The sequence below is a fragment of the Macaca mulatta genome, chromosome 9, assembly GCF_049350105.2.
Source record: "Macaca mulatta isolate MMU2019108-1 chromosome 9, T2T-MMU8v2.0, whole genome shotgun sequence".
NCBI classification, from domain to species: domain Eukaryota; kingdom Metazoa; phylum Chordata; class Mammalia; order Primates; family Cercopithecidae; genus Macaca; species Macaca mulatta.
The window spans coordinates 63,265,408-63,285,987 of NC_133414.1; the positions used below are offsets into that span (position 1 = coordinate 63,265,408).

At 47.1% G+C, this 20,580-nt stretch overlaps 1 long non-coding RNA gene across 1 annotated transcript; it reads left to right on the forward strand.

The window, feature by feature from the left end:
• The first annotated feature begins 11,364 nt into the window (after positions 1-11,364).
• Positions 11,365-15,308, forward strand: LOC144331012 (uncharacterized). The gene is made up of 2 exons (XR_013397841.1): positions 11,365-11,542; positions 12,348-15,308. It is a non-coding gene; the product is annotated as an uncharacterized LOC144331012 (long non-coding RNA).
• Positions 15,309-20,580: the final 5,272 nt, after the last annotated feature.

The following is a 20,580-nucleotide window of genomic DNA, read 5'->3' on the forward strand; positions in this document are numbered from 1 at the left end:
CTTACCACCACAGGACTAAAGACCCATTTACAGAAGCTCCTTTCACCTAGTGCATTATGTCTGGCTATTAAAAAAATTACAAGCTGGGCGTGGTGGCTCACGCCTGTAATGCCAGCACTTCGGGAGGCTGAGGCGGGTGGGTCACTTGAGGTCAGGAGTTTGAGACCAGCCTGGCCAACATGGCGAAATCTCTTCTCTACTAAAAATACAAAATTAGCCATGCGTCGGGGCAGGCATCTATAATCTCAGCTACTAAGGAGGCTGAAGCATGAGAATCGCTTGAACCCAGGAGGCGGAGGTTGCAGTGAGCCGAGATTGCACCATTGCACTCCAGCCTGGGCAACAAGAGTGAAACACCATCTCAAAAAAAAAAGAAGAAAAGAAAGAAAGAATAAATGCCTACTTAGATATGACACTGAAAGCATACAAGCAAGGAGAAAAGGCTAAATTGGCCATCATCAAAATTTAAAACTTTTGGAACTCAAAAAACACCAGCAAAAATGTGAAAAGTCAAGGGGGCATGGTGACTCATGTTTATAATTCCAGCACTTTAGGAGGCCGAGGCAGGTGGATCACTTGAGGTCAGGAGTTTGAGACCAGCCTTGCCAACAAGGTGAAACCCCGTCTCTACCAAAAATACAAAAATTAGCTGGGCGCGGTGGCACATGCCTGTAATCCCAGCTACTCCGGAAGCTGAGGCATGAGAATCACTTAAACCGGGAAGGCGGAGGTTGCAGTGAGCCAAGATGGTACCAATGAACTTCAGCCTGGGTGACAGAACAAGACTCTGACTCAAACAAACAAACAAACAAACAAAGATGAAAAGTCAATCCATAAAATGGGAGAAAATAATTGCAATTATATATGTCTGATAAAGACTATTTCCAGAATATATTAAGAATTCTTGCAACCTAACAATCAAAAAAAAGATGGTTGGGCACAGTGGCTCGCTCCTGTAATCCCAGCACTTTGGGAGGCCAAGGCAGGAGGATCTCTTGACTCAAGAAGTTCAAGACCGGCATGGGCAACATAGTGTGACCCTATCTCTCTCTCTCTCAAAAAAAACCCAAACTAAAAAAAACAAAAACCAAAACAAAACAAAAAACACACCACCACCACCACCAAAAGAACCTCTAGAAATCAAGTTGAAGACCACTAGTTTTATAGAAAAATGCAGGGTGGGCACAGTAGCTCACGCCTGTCATCCCAGCACTTTGGGAGGCTGAGGCAGGCAGATCACTTAAGGTCAAGAGTTCGAGACCAGCCTAGCCAACATGGCAAAACCCCATCTCTACTAAAAATACAAAAATTAGCCAGGCGTGGTGACCTGTAGTCCCAGCTGCTCAGGAAGCTGAGGCAGGAGAATCGCTTGGACCCAGGCAGTAGAAGTTGCAATGAGCCAAGATCATTCCACTGCACTCCAGCCTGGGCAATGGAGGGAGATGCCATCTCAAAAAACAAACAAACAAACAAACAAACAAACAAACAAAAACGTTTGCATTTCTCTTGTTATGAGTGAAGCTAAACATTTTTTCACATGTTTAAGGGTAATTTGCATTGCTTTTCCTAAAAACTATGTGCATGCTTTTTCTGCGTTTTTCTTTTTTCTTTTTTTTGAGATGGAGTCTCCCTCCATCGCCCAGGCTGGAGTGCAGTGGAGTGATCTTGGCTCACTGCAACCTCTGCTGCCTGGGTTCAAGCGATATTTATGCCTCAGCTTCCTGAGTAGTTGGGACTACAGGCACGTGGCACAATGCCAGTCCAATTTTTGTATTTGTAGTAGAGACCAGTTTCATCACGTTGGCCTGCCTGGTCTCGAACTCCTGACCTCAAGTGATCTGCCCGCCCCGGCCTCCCAGAGTGCTAGGATTACAGGCAGGAGCCGAAAAATGCAAATCTAACCCACACTGAAATTAAGTTTCTCACCTATCAGATTGGCAAAAATTCAAAAGGCTGACAGCACACTCTGAGATTGTGGGAAAACAGGCATGCTCATACACAGCTGGTCTGGGTGCAAACTGGCACCTCCCCCATAGAAGGAGATTTGGCACTATCCACCAAAATTACAATGTACACACACTTTAACCTTGCAATCCCACTTCTAAACAGCATCTGACAGATATTCCTGCATATGGACAAAATAATGTGTATTTACTGTAAGACTGGGTTTTTAAAAAATTTATTTACTTATAAGATTATTTACTGTATTACTATATTTACTATGGTTTACTATAAGATAAAGTTTACTTATTGCTAAATTGTTTTTAATAGCAAAATACTGGAAACTTCCCAAATGTCCATCTGTTGTGTTTGGTTGAATAAACCATAGTTCATCTATATAGTAGATGAAAGTTTTTGTTGTTGTAGTTGTTTTTTTTTTTTGAGACAGAGTCTCTCTCTATCGCCAGGCTTGAGTGCAGTGGCACGATCTGGGCTCACTGTAACCTCTGCCTCCCAGGTTCAAGTGATTCTCCTGCCTCAGCCTCCTGAGTAGCTGGGATTACACATGCGCGCTACCATGCCAGGCTAATTTTCGTATTTTTAGTAGAGAGGGGGTTTTGCCATGTTGGTCAGGCTGGTCTCGAACTCCTGACCTCAAGTGATCTGCCTGCCTCGGCCTCCCAAAGTGCTGGGATTGCAGGTGTGAGCCACCATGCCCGGCCCAGATGAAAGTACTTTTAAAGTAAAAAAGTAACAAAAGTTTTTTATATATTGATATAAAAATTTATTGGCTGAGCAGAGTGGTTCATGCCTATAATCCCAGCACTTTGGGAGGCCAAGGCAGGCAGATCACTTGAGCCCAGGAGTTCAAGACCAGCCTGGGGAACATAGTGAGACCCTGTCTCTACAAAAACTACAAAAATTAGCTGGGCACGGTGGTGCACTCCCTGTAGTCCCGGCTACTTGAGAGGCTGAGGTGGGAGGATCATGCAAGCCCAAGAGGCAGGGATTGCAGTGAACCAAGATCACGCCACTGCACTCCAGCCTGGGCAATAGACTGAAACTCTGTCCCCCCCCAAAAAAATTTTTTTTCTCAAGAAAATATTGTTAAATGTAAAGGCAGGATGCAGAACAGTAAAAACAACATGCTACCTGTTTTTGTAAGAAAGACAGGGAAATAAGAATACTTACTCATATTTTCTTTTATTTGCATAAACAAACACTGGAAAAAAACAGGCCTGTAATCCCAACACTTTGGGAGGCCAAGGTGGGTAGATTGCTTGAGTCTAGGACTTCGAGACCAGCCTGGACAACATGGCAAAACCCAGTCTCTATAAAAACAAAACAAAACAAACAAACAAAAATTGGAAAGATTCACAGTAAAGTAGTTCTCTACCAAAGGCCAGCAGGGAGGTAATGGGCTGGATGGTGACTTGAGTGCAAGCAAGACTTCTAAGAACTAAAATTTTTATATTGAACCAGATGAGTATATTGCCTATACAAAAATGCAAATTTAAAATACCAGCTGGGCACAATGGCTCATGCCTGTTCTCTCAGTGATGTGGGAAGTTGAGGCAGAAGAATGACTTGAGCCTAGGAGGCTGAGGCTGCAGTGAGCTATGATCATGCCACTGCACTCTAGCCTGGGCAACAGAGCGAGACCTTGTCTCTAAAAATAAAAATAAAAACCTGAAAAAAATCAATAATAATATCAAATATATTGAGGATGCCATAAAATTATTATACACACACACACACGCACGCACACTCTGCCTCCATCCAAGCAAGTGTCTTTCATTGCCAGCATCAGAAGTCGTTCTTCAGTTGATTTTTTTATTTAAATCTTCAGGAACTCTGCTGTGCACTACAAGGAAACATGATGTCTGGGCAGTGATTAGTACAGTAACTCAGGAGGCTGAAGAAAATCTTGGTGAAGATGGGTGAAATGGAGTTTTGACTTTTAAGGCTGCCTTTTGGTGGCAGACAAGACCTTAATCTTCAACTATAGAAGCCATAAGACCAGACACTTGCTTTTCCAGTTTCTTTGCACATAGAACATGGGCATCTATAATACAGGCTTCGCTAATCAACTGCATCCTGCGCAGATCTGAACTGGGACCTTGTGTTGCAAAGAATCCTTTCTAGGATTATCAACCACAGCAAGGGCACCATCCAGGTTGTGGGGCAGTGCAGATGTCCTGGAACAAATGTTAGGGAGTCCAGGGCTGACAGTGGGTCCAGCAGTGATGTCCCAGGTCCCCTGTTGACACCAGGTAGTTGCAGCACTGGCCTTATTTCCTATCACTGGTCTCATTTTATGGCATAATTTTTGCTGTACTCTGGCTGCATAGCTTCCCTTGGACCTATTTCCCAGGCCTGAGTTTCCGGTTCTTTTCATATTCATTGTATATGTTCCATTTCTTAAACCTGTTGGAGTTGGTTCTGGATGCTTTGCTTGTAACTAGTAACCCTGGTTCATGCATCTGGATTGTGTCAGGGATTCTCCATCTGGAAATTCAAGCAAATAAAGGAACCCACAACCTATATGGAATCTCCAGACTGGTAGAAAAGAAAAAGAGAAGAGGATACAGGGCCAGGCGCAGTGGCTCACTCCTGTAATCCCAGCAGTTTGGGAGATCAAGGTGGTCAGATAACTTGAGGTTGGAAGTTCAAGACCAGCCTGGCCAACATGGTGAAACCCCGTCTCTACTAAAACTACAAAACTTAGCTGCGTGTGGTGGCATACACCTGTAATCCCAGCTCCTTGGGAGGCTGAGGCAGGAGAATCACTTGAACCTGGGAGGTGGAGGTTGCAGTGAGCCAAGATCATGCCAATGCACTACGGCCTGGGTGACAGAGAGAGACTCCGTCTCAAAAAACAAAAAGAGAGACAAAAAAGAGGATACAGAAGTTCCTTCAATCTTACAATAGACTGTTGCTGCTGCTGCTGCTGCTGCTGTGTGTGTGTGTGTGTGTGTGTGTTTGTATATGAGAGAGAGAGAGACACACACACACACACAAGGCAGCAGTAGGGGTGGCAGTCAGACATGAGAACACCAGGGGCTTTCCTGAGAAGAGGCTGCTAGACCTGGGTCCTGGCTCAGGCTGCTACCTGAAGCTTGCTGGGAAGCTTTGACAGGTACAAGCCAGTGGTGATTTCAGTCAGTTAGTGACTGGAGGTTGAAATGTAAAGGTGGAAATAGGACGGAGATGTGTGAAAGTGATCTTTCTTTCACACAGTTATAATTTGAGATTTTGTTGTTGTTGTTGTTGTTGTTTGTTTTTTGGTAACAACCGTGAATTCCTATATTGCTTTTGAAATTTGAAAGAAATTGGCCAGGCGCGGTGGCTCAAGCCTGTAATCCCAGCACTTTGGGAGGCCGAGACGGGTGGATCACGAGGTCAGGAGATCGAGACCATCCTGGCTAACACGGTGAAACCCCGCCTCTACTAAAAAATACAAAAAACTAGCCGGGTGATGTGGTAGGCGCCTGTAGTCCCAGTTACTCGGGAGGCTGAGGCAGGAGAATGGCGTAAACCCGGGAGGCGGAGCTTGCAGTGAGCTGAGATCCGGCCACTGCACTCCAGCCTGGGTGACAGAGCAAGACTTCGTCTCAAAAAAAAAAAAAAAAAGAAAAAAAGAAATTTGAAAGAAATTCAAAAGACAGGAAAAAGGACTTCAGGGATGAAGATGTGTGTGATTGCTCTTCTGGTATGTATGACAAAAGACCTCTGCTGTCTGAGCGTGGTGGCTCACAACTGTAATCCCAGCACTTTGGGAGACTGAGGTGGGTGGATCACCAGACCAGCCTGGCCAACATGGAGAAACCCCATCTCCACCAGAAATACAAAAATTAGCCAGGTGTGGTGATGTGTACCTGTAATCCCAGCTACTTGGGAGGCCAAGGGAGGAGAATCACTTGAACCTGGAAGACAGAGGCGGCAGTGAGCCAAAATGGTGACACGGCATGCCAGCCTGGGCAACAGAGCGAGACCCCATTTCAAAAACAACAACAACAAAAAAAGTGAATTAAATATGTGTAGCTAATTTCACTCTTCCCAAATCCCCAATAAAACTACAATGAAAGGACTTTAAAATTCGGATCGATTTTTATTGTGATTAAATATACATAATATGAATTTTATTAATATCATTTAACCATTTTTTTTTGAGATGGAGTCTTGCTCTGTTGCCCAGGCTGGAGTGCAGTGGTGAGATCTCAGATCACTGTAACCTCTGCCTCCTAGGTTCAAGCGATTCTTCCACCTCAGCCTCCCGAGTAGCTGGGACTTACAGGCCCATGCCATTGCACCTGGCTAATTTTTGTATTTTTAGTGGAGATGGGTTTTCGTCATGTTGGCTAGAAAACTTCTGACCTCAGGTGATCCGCCTGCCTGAGCCTCCCACAGTGCTGGGATAACAGGTGTGACCCACCATGCCTGGCCTTCATTTTAACCATTTTTAAGTGTACAGTTAAGTGGCATTAAGTACATTCACGATGTTGTTCAATCATCACTACTATCCATTTTCAGAATTTTTTCCTCATTCCAAACAAAAACCCCTCACCCATCAAACGGTAACCCCACATTCTTTCCCTCTAATCCATGGTAACCTCTATACACTTTCTTTCTTTTTTTTTTTTTTCTTTGAGATGGAGTTTCGCTCTTGTTGCCCAAGCTGGAATGCAATGGTGCAATTTTGGCTCACTGCAACCTCCGCCTCCTGGGTTCAAATGATTCTCCTGCCCCAGCCTCCCAAGTAGCTGGGATTACAGGCATGTGCCACCACCCCCGGCTAAGTTTTTTGTATTTAGTAGAGATGGGGTTTCACTATATTGGTCAGGCTGGTCTCGAACTCCTGACCTTAGGTGATCTACTGGCCTTGGTCTCCCAAAGTGCTGGGATTACAGGCATGAACCACCACGCCCGGCCTGCTTTCAGTTATTTTGAGTTTCTACCTAGAAGTGACTTGCTGGATAATATGGTAATGCTATATTTAACTTTTTAAGAAACTCTCGGCTGGATGCAGTGGTTCATGCCTGTAATCCCAGCACTTTGGGAGGCTGAGGCGGGCAGATCACTTGAGGTCGGGAGTTTGAGACTGAAAGGACACAAAGATAGATGTGTACCCACCCCCCACCCGCTACACCCTTGTTCTGCTCTCTAATCTTTGCACATACCAGAGATTTCGTAAGTTCTGTGAGTACCTGGTTTTCTGCACGTACCAGAGATTTTGTTTTGCACATACCAGAGATTTTGTAAGTTCTGAGGCAAGGTCACAAGACATGTTTAAGTAAGATAAACTCTTGCTGCCATAAACCTGCTCTCCCGCCTCAAAGTTTGAAACAAAATATCAGAAATGGCAGGAACCAATCATAGTTAGCCAAATCGCCTTGTTCAAACACTAGCCAATCATATATCTGATTTGTATAATAACTCTATGCCCACTTTTCTTAGACTATATAACATTGTTCGGAGCTGAGTGGGGGAGCTCTCCTGCCCGTCTCGTTTCACGAGCGAGGGAGAGTTCCAGGTTCGAACCTGTAATAAAGATCCTTGCTGCTTAGCTTTGACTCTGGACTCTGGTGGTCTTCTTCGGGGAATAAACGGTCTGGGCATAACAAATGGGGGCTCGTCCAGGATTTCCCCCAAGCCCACCAGACCCCCAAGTCAACGGATCTTAATCTGTAGGTAAGCCGGCTTTTTCACTGTCTCTGTCTTTGTCTCTGTCTGTCTCCCTGAAATTTCGCGAAATCCGTAATCTGTAATCTGTATTGGTCTGTTCTGTAAGTGGCACGGTCTTGGTGGACGCGCTAGAAGACAGCCACTCGGGACTGGTGGGAGACGTTCCCCAGTGCCCATCTGGGGGCCTCCATCCTTGGTTGCCCCGTCTGACTCAGGTCGGAAGTCCGACACGCGCTCGAGAATGCTCATCGTTATTACTGTCTGTCCGTTATTGTTAAGTGTTAAGTGTAAGCCCAAAACGAAACATAAAACCTTTTCTTCCCCTTCCAGGACCGGACCTGTCGGATACTCCCCTCTGCTTCACACTCATTTTCGTCCCCCCTTCTCTTTGTAGGAGCAGTCCAAAGATGGGCAACAACCAGAGCACGCCGCTCTCACTCCTTGTTACCAATTTTAAGGATGTGAAGGCTCGGGGGCGTAACTTAAGCGTAGAACTAAAGAAGGGAAAGCTAGTTACTTTCTGCCGTTCGGAGTGGCCCTCTTTCGGCGTAGGGTGGCCCTCCGAAGGAACTTTCTGTCTCTCTATTATTACTAAGGTAAAAACTAAGATTTTCCTGCCAGGGCAGTCAGGACATCCTGATCAAATTCCTTATATTCTAGTGTGGCAGGATCTTGTGGAAAACCCACCACCCTGGATAACTCCATTCATCCCTGAGCCCTGCAAAGTCCTAGTAACGCGACCTACAAGACAAAAGACTCCCTCTGCTCCCTCGGCCCCTGTGCTGCCGGACAGCCAGGACCCCCTAACGTTAGAACCCACATTTCCCCCACCATATCCGCACCTTATCCCGCAGGACCCAGTCCCCCAGGGTGGTGCTTCCGTAGAGGGAAACCGAGAAGCGGAAGCAGCCGAGAGCGAAAGTAACCTGGGGGGGCCGGCCGGCCGAACACGAGGCCGCGTACAGCGGGACCAAGCTTCCCGACTCCCTGACTCCACTGTAGCCCTGCCTCTCAGAGAAATAGGATCGCTCGATGATACCGGGCTCTTCCGTCTCATGTATTGGCCTTTTTCCACCAGTGATTTATACAATTGGAAGTCCCAAAATGCTCGGTTCTCAGATAATCCCAAAGATCTAACCTCGTTGTTAGACAGTGTCATGTTTACCCACCAGCCGACCTGGGATGACTGTCAACAGCTCCTCCGAATCCTGTTCACAACGGAGGAGCGGGAAAGAATCCAAGTTGAGGCCAGAAACTGGTTCCAGGAGATGACGGCCAGCCAACTGCAAATCCTGACCTCATTAATGCGGCTTTCCCTTTGACCCGGCCCAGATGGGACTACAACACAGCAGAAGGTAGGGGACGACTGCTCATTTATCGCCAGACTCTAATGGCGGGTCTCTGGGCTGCAGCTCGCAAGCCCACCAATTTGGCTAAAGTATATTCTGTGTTACAAGGTAAGACAGAAAGCCCCGCTGTGTATTTAGAGAGATTAATGGAAGCCTTCAGACAGTTTACCCCTATGGACCCGGAAGCACCGGAAAATCAGGCAGCGGTAGTAATGTCCTTTGTAAACCAGGCAACACCAGATATTAAAAGAAAACTCCAGAAATTAGAAGGTTTAGAGGGAAAGCAGATTCAGGACCTCCTTCAGATGGCCCAGCAAGTTTATAATAATAGGGATACTCCAGAAGAAAAACAGTTCAAGGCAACCAAAGAAATGACCAAAGTCTTAGTAGCAGCTTTCCCCCAGGCAGGAAATGGCCAAAACAGAAAGCAGAAAAAGCAAGGCCCTAGGCAAGGATTAGAAAAAGATCAGTGTGCTTATTGCAAGGAACGTGGCCACTGGATTAAAGACTGCCCAAAGAAACGGAGACCAGCTAACCCTACCTCCATACTCGTTACCCAGGACTCTGACTAGGGAGGACGGGGTTCGGACCCCCTCCCCGAACCCAGGGTAACTTTGCAAGTGGAGGGGTCCCCAGTTCGCTTCTTGGTCGATACTGGGGCAGAACGCTCAGTCCTAACCAAACCAATTGGAAAAATGTCTAAGAAAACATCCTGGGTGCACGGGGCCACAGGCATCAAAAAATACCCCTGGACAACCCAGAGGACTGTAGACTTAGGAACGGGAAAAGTCTCCCATTCCTTCCTAGTCATCCCAGAGAGCCCCTGCCCTCTACTAGGGAGGGACTTGCTGACAAAGATGGGGGCCCAAATCCACTTTGAGCCAGAAGGGCCCAAGATAATTGATTCCCAAAACAGGCCAATATCTATCCTGACTGTCACCTTAGAAGATGGGTACCGACTCCATCAAGAGCAAAAGCCCCCCGATCAGGGAATTGACTCTTGGCTCCACCGTTTCCCTGAAGCGTGGGCAGAAACTGGGGGCTTGGGGCTAGCTAAACATCGACCTGCCATATTTGTGGAAGTTAAGCCAGGGACGGACCCGGTTCGGGTTCGGCAATATCCTATGCCCCTGGAGGCAAGAGAAGGAATTACGCCCCATATCCGCCGACTCCTAGACCAGGGAGTCCTACGGGCTTGCCACTCATCCTGGAATACTCCACTGTTACCTGTTCGTAAACCCAACAGTACGGACTACAGGCCAGTACAGGATTTAAGAGAAGTTAATAAAAGGGTCATGGACATACATCCCACTGTGCCCAATCTATACACCCTTCTGAGTGCCTTACATCCCAAAAAACAGTGGTATACCGTTCTTGATCTAAAAGACGCTTTCTTCAGCCTTCCTCTGGCTCCCAAAAGTCAAGAACTCTTTGCATTTCAATGGACGGATCCTGAGAGGGCCATCAACGGTCAGCTAATATGGACCAGACTGCCACAAGGGTTCAAGAACTCGCCAACCCTGTTCAATGAAGCCCTTCATGAAGATCTGGGTGAGTACCGGCGGCAACACCCTGAAATAACTCTTTTGCAATATGTTGATGATCTCTTAATAGCGGCCAGGTCCCCGGAAACTTGTGTTCAAGGGACTGAGGACCTCCTGAAGACTCTGGGGGAGCTAGGCTACCGAGCCTCAGCAACAAAGGCTCAGATCTGCAAGTCGGAGGTAACTTATCTGGGGTACCTATTAAAAGGGGGGCAACGCTGGCTAACCAAAGCCCGAAAGGAAACAGTCCTACGCATCCCTAGACCCCAGTCAACACGGCAAGTGAGAGAATTCCTGGGGTCGGCAGGGTTCTGTAGGTTATGGATACCCGGATTTGCTGAGTTAGCCAAGCCCCTATACCAGGCAACAAAGGAACGGCAGCCCTTCAATTGGACGGAAGAGGCTGAGCTGGCCTTTCAACAAATCAAAACTGCCTTGTTATCAGCCCCCGCACTGGGGCTCCCTGATGTCTCCAAGCCCTTCCACTTATACGTGGATGAAAGTAAGGGTGTTGCAAAAGCTGTGTTAACACAGTACCTAGGCCCCTGGCAGAGGCCAGTTGCCTATTTGTCAAAAAAATTAGATTCAGTGGCTGCTGGCTGGCCACCCTGCCTCCGGATAATCGCGGCGACCGCCCTAATGGTCCGAGACGCTGATAAACTTATCATGGGGCAAGAGTTGCGCGTTATAACCCCGCATGCCATTGAAGGCGTCCTCCGGCAGCCGCCGGACTGATGGATGAGTAACGCCCGGCTCACCCACTATCAAGGACTGCTGTTAAACCCCCTCAGAATAACTTTTCTGCCCCCAACCTCTTTAAACCCTGCTTCACTGCTGCCAAATCCAGACTTGGACGCCCCGTCCCATGAGTGCACTGAGATACTGGCTCAGGTGCATGGGGTGCGGGAGGACCTGCAAGATCGTCCGCTCCCCGACACAGAACTCACCTGGTTCACTGATGGCAGCAGCTATGTCCACCAAGGCCAGCGGTATGCAGGAGCGGCTGTAACGTCAGAGACTGAGGTAATCTGGGCGGAACCCTTGCCTCCAGGGACATCGGCCCAAAGAGCCGAACTGATAGCCCTTACACAGGCCCTCACCCTAGGGGCAGAGAAAAAACTAACAGTATACACGGATAGCCGCTATGCTTTCGCTACTGCGCACATACATGGGGCCATCTACAGAGAAAGGGGACTATTAACAGCCGAAGGCAAAGAAATAAAAAACAAGCAAGAGATCCTACCTCTATTAACTGCTTTGTGGAAACCAAAGAAATTGGCTCTCGTACATTGCCCTGGGCATCAGAAACCAACTACGCCAATTGCTCGAGGCAACTTCTTAGCCGACCAAACCGCAAGGAGCATAGCAAAAGCTCCCAGTCAGCTCCTCGCGCTCCAGCTCCCTGATCCTGGCCCGCGAAATTTGCCATGTTTTCCCGACTATACCGAACAGGATCGCGAATGGATGAACACGCTTCCCCTAAAACAGGTTAAAAATGGGTGGTGAACTGATATAAATGACCAAACCATCCTACCAGAAAAATTAGGACGGCAGGTGTTGGAACACATCCACCGGACAACCCACCTGGGTGCCCGGCGAATGATGGACTTAATCAGGCACGCCAAGTTTAGAATCAGGCGCATAGCTGAACTGGCCAGCGATGTCACAACAAATTGCAAAGCCTGCCAACTAAACAACGCTTGCCCCCAAACCCAGACCACCGCAGGAATTAGGTGTAGAGGAACTAGGCCTGGTATCTATTGGGAAATAGACTTTACTGAGATAAAGCCTGGAAAATTTGGGTATCAGTACTTACTTGTCTTTGTAGATACTTTTTCAGGATGGACAGAAGCGTTCCCAACTAAGAGAGAAACTGCTCAGGTTGTAGCAAAGAAAATTTTGGAAGAAATCCTCCCCAGGTATGGCTTTCCCGTCCAAATAGGGTCAGACAATGGACCAGCCTTCGTTGCTAAGGTAAGTCAGGATTTGGCTTCCATTCTGGGGGCAAATTGGAAATTACATTGTGCTTATAGGCCCCAAAGCTCAGGACAGGTAGAAAGGATGAATCGGACTCTGAAGGAGACCTTAACTAAATTGACCATGGAGACTGGCACTAATTGGGTAGTACTTCTCCCCTACGCTCTGTTCCGGGCCCGAAATACCCCTTACAGACTAGGCCTCACACCATATGAAATCATGTATGGCAGACCCCCACCCCTGGTCCCCAGTCTAAAAGATGACTTACTCAAACCTGAAACTGAAAATGTCTCTGAGCTCCTGTTCTCCTTACAAGCCTTACAGAAAATTCACCAGGAAATTTGGCCCAGACTACGAGAACTGTACGAGGCAGGACCTCCGCCGACGCCTCATCCGTTCCAGCCGGGAGACTGGGTCCTAGTCAAGCGCCACCGGCAAGAAACTCTTCAACCCAGGTGGAAAGGACCACTGCAAGTACTCCTGACTACTCCCACCGCTCTCAAAGTAGAAGGCATCGCTTCGTGGATCCACTACACACACGTCAAACCAGTGGACCCAACATCCGACCTTCTCGAGCCGTCTGGAGCACCGGTTACATGGACTGTAGACAAAGCTAAGAACAATCCCTTAAAGCTAACCCTGCGCTGTCATCCCCATAGCCGTAACCATGTCTAGCTTACCTATGCTTTTATGCCTTATGCATCTGACTCTCCTCACTGCTGCACCGTCTAATCCCTATGTCTGGAGGTTCTGGCTCTATGAGAACAAAACTCACCCCGGGGAAACCCCCCAAGCGGGTAAACTGCTAGCTAGCGCAGACTGCCCCCCCTCAGGGTGTAATACTATAGTTTACCTCAATTTCACTAGGTTCCAGATTGCCCAACCAGCAATACCCATGATCTGTTTTGAATATGATCAAACTGAATATAATTGTAAAAATTATTGGTGGCACCAGAGTGCAGGTTGCCCATATAGCTACTGTAAGACGCACTCTGTCCGATACTGGAGAGAACGACAAGGGTGGTATTTTTACAAAACTGAGTCTCCCGTCACTTACACTTGGATAATTAGAGACCCATGGGACTCTCGGTGGACAACCCCACAACATGGGGGAGTATATTACTCATCAACTAGTACCTGGCCCAGTAGCCATTTATATCTGTGGAGAAGTCTAGTCCAGATTCAACCCTTAATCCACACACAAATCCACAGGCAAGAAACCAAGCTATCACAAGACTTGCAGCCCTTCTCCTGGCTAACTCTATTACGGGAAGGGCTAGCATTCGCCAACCTCACTGGTTTAGGCGACCTGTCCTCTTGCTTTATGTGTGCAACCCTAGGAAGACCACCATTAACGGCTGTTCCTCTATCCTCCCCTCCCACAAACTATACAGGTTTTAACTCATCGATAGTCACGATACCCGATGTGGCCCTGTACCGTGACCCATACCAAGAGAAATACCCCTATTGTTATTCGGCATTTAGCAACAGCCTCTGTAACCAATCGGCTACATACCCTAATAGTCCCATATATGCTCCCCCTGGTGTGTTCTTCTGGTGTAATATGACTCTGTTAAAAACTCTGTCCAAAAGCATCTCTGACGGACAGTTGTGTATCCCTGTTACCCTAGTTCCCCGACTGACACTGCTAACCCCGGCAGAGTTCATAGGCTGGGCAGGGACCGCCCCAACTAAAACTGCGCGACATAGACGAGCAGTTTTTCTACCACTAATTGCCGGAATATCCTTAACCACCTCTGTCGTCGCAGCGGGGTAAGCAGGAGGGGCCCTACAACACTCCATGATAGAAAACGACAAGCTGTTACAACAATTCTCTGTTGCTATGGAAGACTCTGCCTATTCCCTAGCCTCCCTTCAGCGGCAGCTCACCTCCCTAGCACAGGTCACCCTTCAAAACCGCAGAGCCTTAGACTTACTCACGGCTGAGAAAGGAGGTACCTGTATGTTCCTCAAAGAAGAATGCTGTTTCTATATAAATGAGTCAGGGTTAGTTGAGCAAAGAGTCCAACGCCTACACGAACTAAGCTTAGAAATGAAAAAGCAACAATTCACTACAGCCGCTAACAATTGGTGGAGCTCTTCAATGTTTTCCCTTCTGGCACCCCTTTTAGGCCCCCTAATGTCTTTACTACTTCTATTCACTATAGGCCCCTGTGTGGTAAATAAAATTTTACAATTTGTCAGAGAAAGGTTTGATACCATCCAACTAATGGTCCTCCGTAGCCATCACCAGCCTCTCCTGCACCCAGAAAGTGAGGCTATATTATAAGACTCTGGAAATCCAAGATTGGACATCCAGTTACTTATGAGAAGGGGGAAATGAAAGGACACAAAGATAGATGTGTACCCACCCCCCACCCGCTACACCCTTGTTCTGCTCTCTAATCTTTGCACATACCAGAGATTTCGTAAGTTCTGTGAGTACCTGGTTTTCTGCACGTACCAGAGATTTTGTTTTGCACATACCAGAGATTTTGTAAGTTCTGAGGCAAGGTCACAAGACATGTTTAAGTAAGATAAACTCTTGCTGCCATAAACCTGCTCTCCCGCCTCAAAGTTTGAAACAAAATATCAGAAATGGCAGGAACCAATCATAGTTAGCCAAATCGCCTTGTTCAAACACTAGCCAATCATATATCTGATTTGTATAATAACTCTATGCCCACTTTTCTTAGACTATATAACATTGTTCGGAGCTGAGTGGGGGAGCTCTCCTGCCCGTCTCGTTTCACGAGCGAGGGAGAGTTCCAGGTTCGAACCTGTAATAAAGATCCTTGCTGCTTAGCTTTGACTCTGGACTCTGGTGGTCTTCTTCGGGGAATAAACGGTCTGGGCATAACAAGACCAGCCTGACCAACATGGAGAAACCCTGTCTCTACTAAAACTACAAAATTAGCCAGGTGTGGTGGTGCTTGCCTATAATCCCAGTTACTCGGGAGGCTGAGGCAGGAGAATTTCTTGAACCCGGGAGGCAGAGGTTGCAGTGAGCCGAGATTGTGCCATTGCACTCCAGCCTGGGCAACAAAAGTGAAACTCCGCCTCAAAAAAAAAAAAAGGTAACTGTCATACTATTTTCCATAGCAGCTCATCTTTTTATATCCCCACCTGCTGTGAACCCCGAAAATCTGAGACAGGTCTCAGTTAATTTAGAAAGTTTGTTTTGCCAAGGTTGAGGACGTGCGCCCATGACACCTTCAGGAGGTCCTGATGACATGTTCCCAAGGTGGTCAGAGCACAGTTTGGTTTTATACATTCTAGGAAGACATGAGACATCAATCAATATATGCGAGCTGAACATTGGTTTGGTCTGGAAAGGTGGGACAACTGGAAGCAAAGGCAGGAAAACCCAAAGCCAAAGCCAGGAAGGGTGGTTCCAGGTCATACATAGATAAGAGACAAATGGGCCAGGAGCAGTGGCTCACGCCTATAATCCCAGTACTTTGGGAGGCCTAGGTGGGTGGATCACCTGAGGTCAGGAGTTGGTGACCAGCCTGGCCAACATGGTGAAACTCTGTCTCTACTCAAAATACAAAAAAGTAGCTGGGCATGGTGGCAGGCACCTGTAATTCCAACTACTTGGGAGGCTGAGGCAGGAGAATTGCTTGAACCCAGGAGGCGGAGGTTGCAGTGAGCCGAGATTGCGCCACTGCATTCCAGTCTGGGCAACAAGAGCAAAACTCTGTCCACCTCCCCCCCCAGCAAAAAAGAGGCAAATGGTTGTATTCTTTTGAGTTTCTGATTAGCCTCAAGTAGACAATCAGATATGCATTTATCTCGGTGAGCAGAAGGATGACTTTGAATAGAACGGGAGGCAGGTAGGCCCTAAGCAGTTTCCAGCTTGACTTTTCCCTTTAGCTTAGAGATTTAGGAGCCCCAGGATTTATTTTCCTTTCACACTGCAATGTATGAGAGTTCTAATTTCTCTATTATCTTCACCAACACTTTGTAAAAATAATGGCTGTCTTAATGGGTATGAAGAGGTGTGGTGGCTAACGCCTGTAATCTCAGCACTTTGGGAGGTGGAGGTGGGTGGATCACCTGAGGTCAGGAGTTTGAGACCATCCTGGCCAACACGGTGAAACCCTGTCTCTAATAAAAATACAAAAAATTAGCTGGGTGTGGTGGCAGGTGCCTGTAATCCCAGCTACTTGGGAGGCTGAGGCAGGAGAATTGTTGGAACCTGGGAGGCGGAGGTTGCAGTCAGCCAAGGTCACGCCACTGCACTCCAGCAGCCTGGGCAACAAGAGTGAGACTCTGTCTCAAAAAAAAAAAAAAAAAAAAAAAAAAAAAAAAAAAAAAAGGAAGTGGTATCTCATTTTGGTATCATTACTTTTTAATGCATGAACCTCACAAAGCATGAGATGCACACCTAAGCCCATCTGACCCCAAGCTTTCCACTCTACATCCCTGTGAGGCCCAAACAAAGCAGAATGTTTCCCCATGATTGCAGGACTTAGCTTAGATACACAGTCTTTGGTATTGATGACATGTATCTCATTTTCGGGATTTGCCTAATTGCATCCTTTCCTTCCAGAAATGCAAAGTACTCCTGAATCATCTTTCAACCCAGACCATGGTGTGGAAGAAACCCTTGGCTAGAAGGAGCCTGTGTGACTTGGTCCAGCAGCATTTTCCCCACACTTGGCATCAGAGGCCCTTCAGTCATGGAAATGGGAGGGGAAGAGTGAAACCACCACTGCAAAATTATAACTGAGACAGTTAAAGATATCTGACCTAACCAACTCCAACTTGCTTCTAACCTCCAGTCTGTCCTCGTTCTTTCCTAGGGGTAGGCTGAACTAATTCTGGGGAGGAACTTAGTTTATAGTTTAGAACAAAGACAATTAACAGCCTTTTCCCAAAACAAACTCCCTTCTTGCCTGGGGACTTGCTTTGCCATTGTCATGCAGCTGGAGGCTACTTCACTCTCCAAATTGCTACTGGGAATAACATCACTATTGTGAAGCCTAAGATCAGTGCTTGAGATATTTCGCAGACCCTTCACTTGATGGATCTGCTGGCACCACCCAGATCTATAAACTGGCTCATCTATGGTCCCCACCCAGGAACAGCTTCAACTCCCTATTATTTCATCTCCAACTCCAATCAGCACACCTGACTCACCGGCTGCCTTCCCCTCACCCACCAAATTGTCCTTAAAAACTCTGATGCTCCAATGCTCAGGGAGACTGATTTGAGTAATAATAAAACTCCAGTCTCCTGCACAGCCGGCTCTGTGTGAGTTACTCTTTCTCTATTGCAATTCCCCTGTCTTGATAAATTGGCTCTGTCTAGGCAGTAGGCAAAGTGAATCCACTGGGTGGTTACAAGAGTACCCTCTATCTGTCTGAAGTGACCCAAACTCCTTAAGTGAGACATGCACAGCTGACAAGACAAATCCCAGAAGAGAGCAGGCTGGTCAGTGCCAGGATTCCCCAAAGGGAAAGACAAGGTAGTTGTCTTTGCTCCAGTCCTGGCCCAGACATCCATATTCTTAGAGGCCTCTGGAGGGATTTCTTTTTGAGCCATGTGGAAAACTTCAGGACTTAAGGGCCTCTCCCAGGTCAGCTCTACCTAAGCACTACACTGGGTGCACGGTCTTCTCAGGAGCCAGCTCTGAGCACAGGACAGTTGAGGCCAAGGCCAAGCAGAAGTTGAAGGACAGGGTCAATCCCTAAATGCAGCTCCCTGAGAGCTCCTGCTCACTCTGACACAGGCACATGCATGACCAGACAAGCACTGCAGCCTGAGGACTAAACTCTGATTTTTTTTTTTTTATCTTGCCCAAATTCCTACCTAAGGGGTCTGGGGAGTCATGCCCTGCAAATCATAAATTCTCATCAGATGGGTTTTATTTAACCCTATATATCATGATTTATTTTCTTTTTCTTTTTTTTTTTTTGAGATGGAGCCTTGCTCTGTCACCCAGGCTAGAGTGCAGTAGCACGATCTTGGCTCACTGCAGCCTCGACCTCCCAGGTTCAAAAGATTCTCCTGCCTCAGCCTCCCAAACAGTTGGGATTACAGGTGCCCACCACCACTCCTGGCTAATTTTTGTATTTTTGTATAGAGACAGGGTTTCACCATGTTGGCCAGGCTGGTTGCGAACTCCTGACCTCAGGTGATGCACCCACCTAGGCCTCCCAAAGTGCTGGGATTACAGGCGTGAGCCACCTCACCCAGCCATGACTTACTTTCCAACCTGACTCTGGCATGATATTACAAGACAAAGAAGGAAATCAAAATATTTTACCCCAAAACACGTTTCTTTGCCATATTTTGAAATGGCCCTGCAAAGCTGTTCTTTGTGGGGGAAAATTGCCTCTGTAAAGAATCTCTATTAACATAGCTAGATGTTTTTCTTCCACACCCTCCCAATCCTAAAGACATTAACTGAGATCTGAATAGGAAACATTTGTCATCTATTGTCTCTAAGGGCAGCCAATATAAGACTTAAAAAAAGTTGGTCTCCACAATCTTTTACCTTAACCTGAACATTCCCTTTCTATCAATCCCAGGTCTTTAGAGAAACTCAACCAATTGTCGACCAGAAAATGTTTACATTCGGCCGGGTGTGGTGGCTCATGCCTGTAATTTCAGTACTTTGGGAGGCCAAGGTGGGTGGATCACCAGAGGTTGGGAGTTCATGACCAGCCTAGCCAACATGGCAAAATCTAAAAATACAAAAATACAAAAATTAGCTGGGCATGGTAATCCCAGCTACTCAGGAAGCTGAGGTGGGAGAACCCCTTGAACTTGGAAAGCGGAGGTTGCAGTGAGCCTAGATCACGCCACCGCATTCCAGCCTGGGCAACAGAGTGAGACTCTGTCTCAAAAAAAAAAAAAAAAAAAAGAAAAGAAATGTTTAAATTCACCTATAGCTTGGAAACCCCCGCTTTGAGTTGTCCCACCTTTCTGGACCAAACCAATGTATTTCGTAAGTGTATTTGATTGATGGTTTATGCCTCTCTAAAATGTGTAAAAGCAAGCTGTGCTCTGACCACCTGGGGCACATGTTCCTAGGACCACCTGAGGACTGTGTCACTGGCCATGGTCACTCATATTTGGCTCAGAATAAATCTCTTGAAATATTTTACAGTTTGATGCTTTCTGTCGACAAGCCCTTCTCAGGGGTTCATGGTTCCCGGCCCTGAGGAGATGCATGGCTTACTTCTGATGCTTTTTCCTGTCCAAAGGCCTCCCCCAGAGATCCTGCAGACTTCCACTTTGGTCAGGACCCAGGAATGAGTCCTGCTCTTGTTTGAGGCTGAGAGGTGCTCAAGGCTCACACCCAGGTGGGCCTGGATCCCAGCCTTGTCAGGTCACTAACTAGAAGCAGGGGCTGGAAAACCCATGACAGAGAGAAATGCAGCTCAGCTTTCTTCCATGAGGTTGAAAACAAAATACTCAGAAATCCCCAGGCCTGGACTCTCTCACAGGGAAATATCACCTCTGTGCAACAACTCTGAAGTTCAGAAACCTGAACCCGAGGAAACTGTATGTCAGGCCTCTGAACCCAAGCTAAGCCATCATATTCCCTGTGACCTGCATGTATACATCCAGATGGTCTGAAGCAATTGAAGATCCACAAAAGAAGTGAAAATAGCCTTAACTGATGACATTCCACCATTGTGATTTGTTCCTGCCCTACTCTAACTGATAAGATATATCCTCCCCCCGACCTTAAGAAGATACTTTATAATATTCTTCCCCCGCCCTCAAGAAGGTACTTTGTATGCCTATCCCAAACCTATAAGAACTAATGATAATCCCACCACCCTTTGCTGACTCTCTTTTCGGACTCAGCCCGCCTGCACCCAGGTGAAATAAACAGCCTTGTTGCTCACACAAAGCCTGTTTGGTGGTCTCTTCACATAGACACACATGACACTGTAGTTCAGGGCTGGGTGCTGGACAGAGGGGACTGAAGCTCCAATTTTGCTTTTCTTTCTTTCTTTCTTTTTTTTGAGACAGGGTCTTACACCTAGGCTGGAGTGCAGTGGTGTGTGGTGTGATCACAGCGCACTGCAACCTCTGCCTCCCAGGCTCAAGAGATCCTCTCA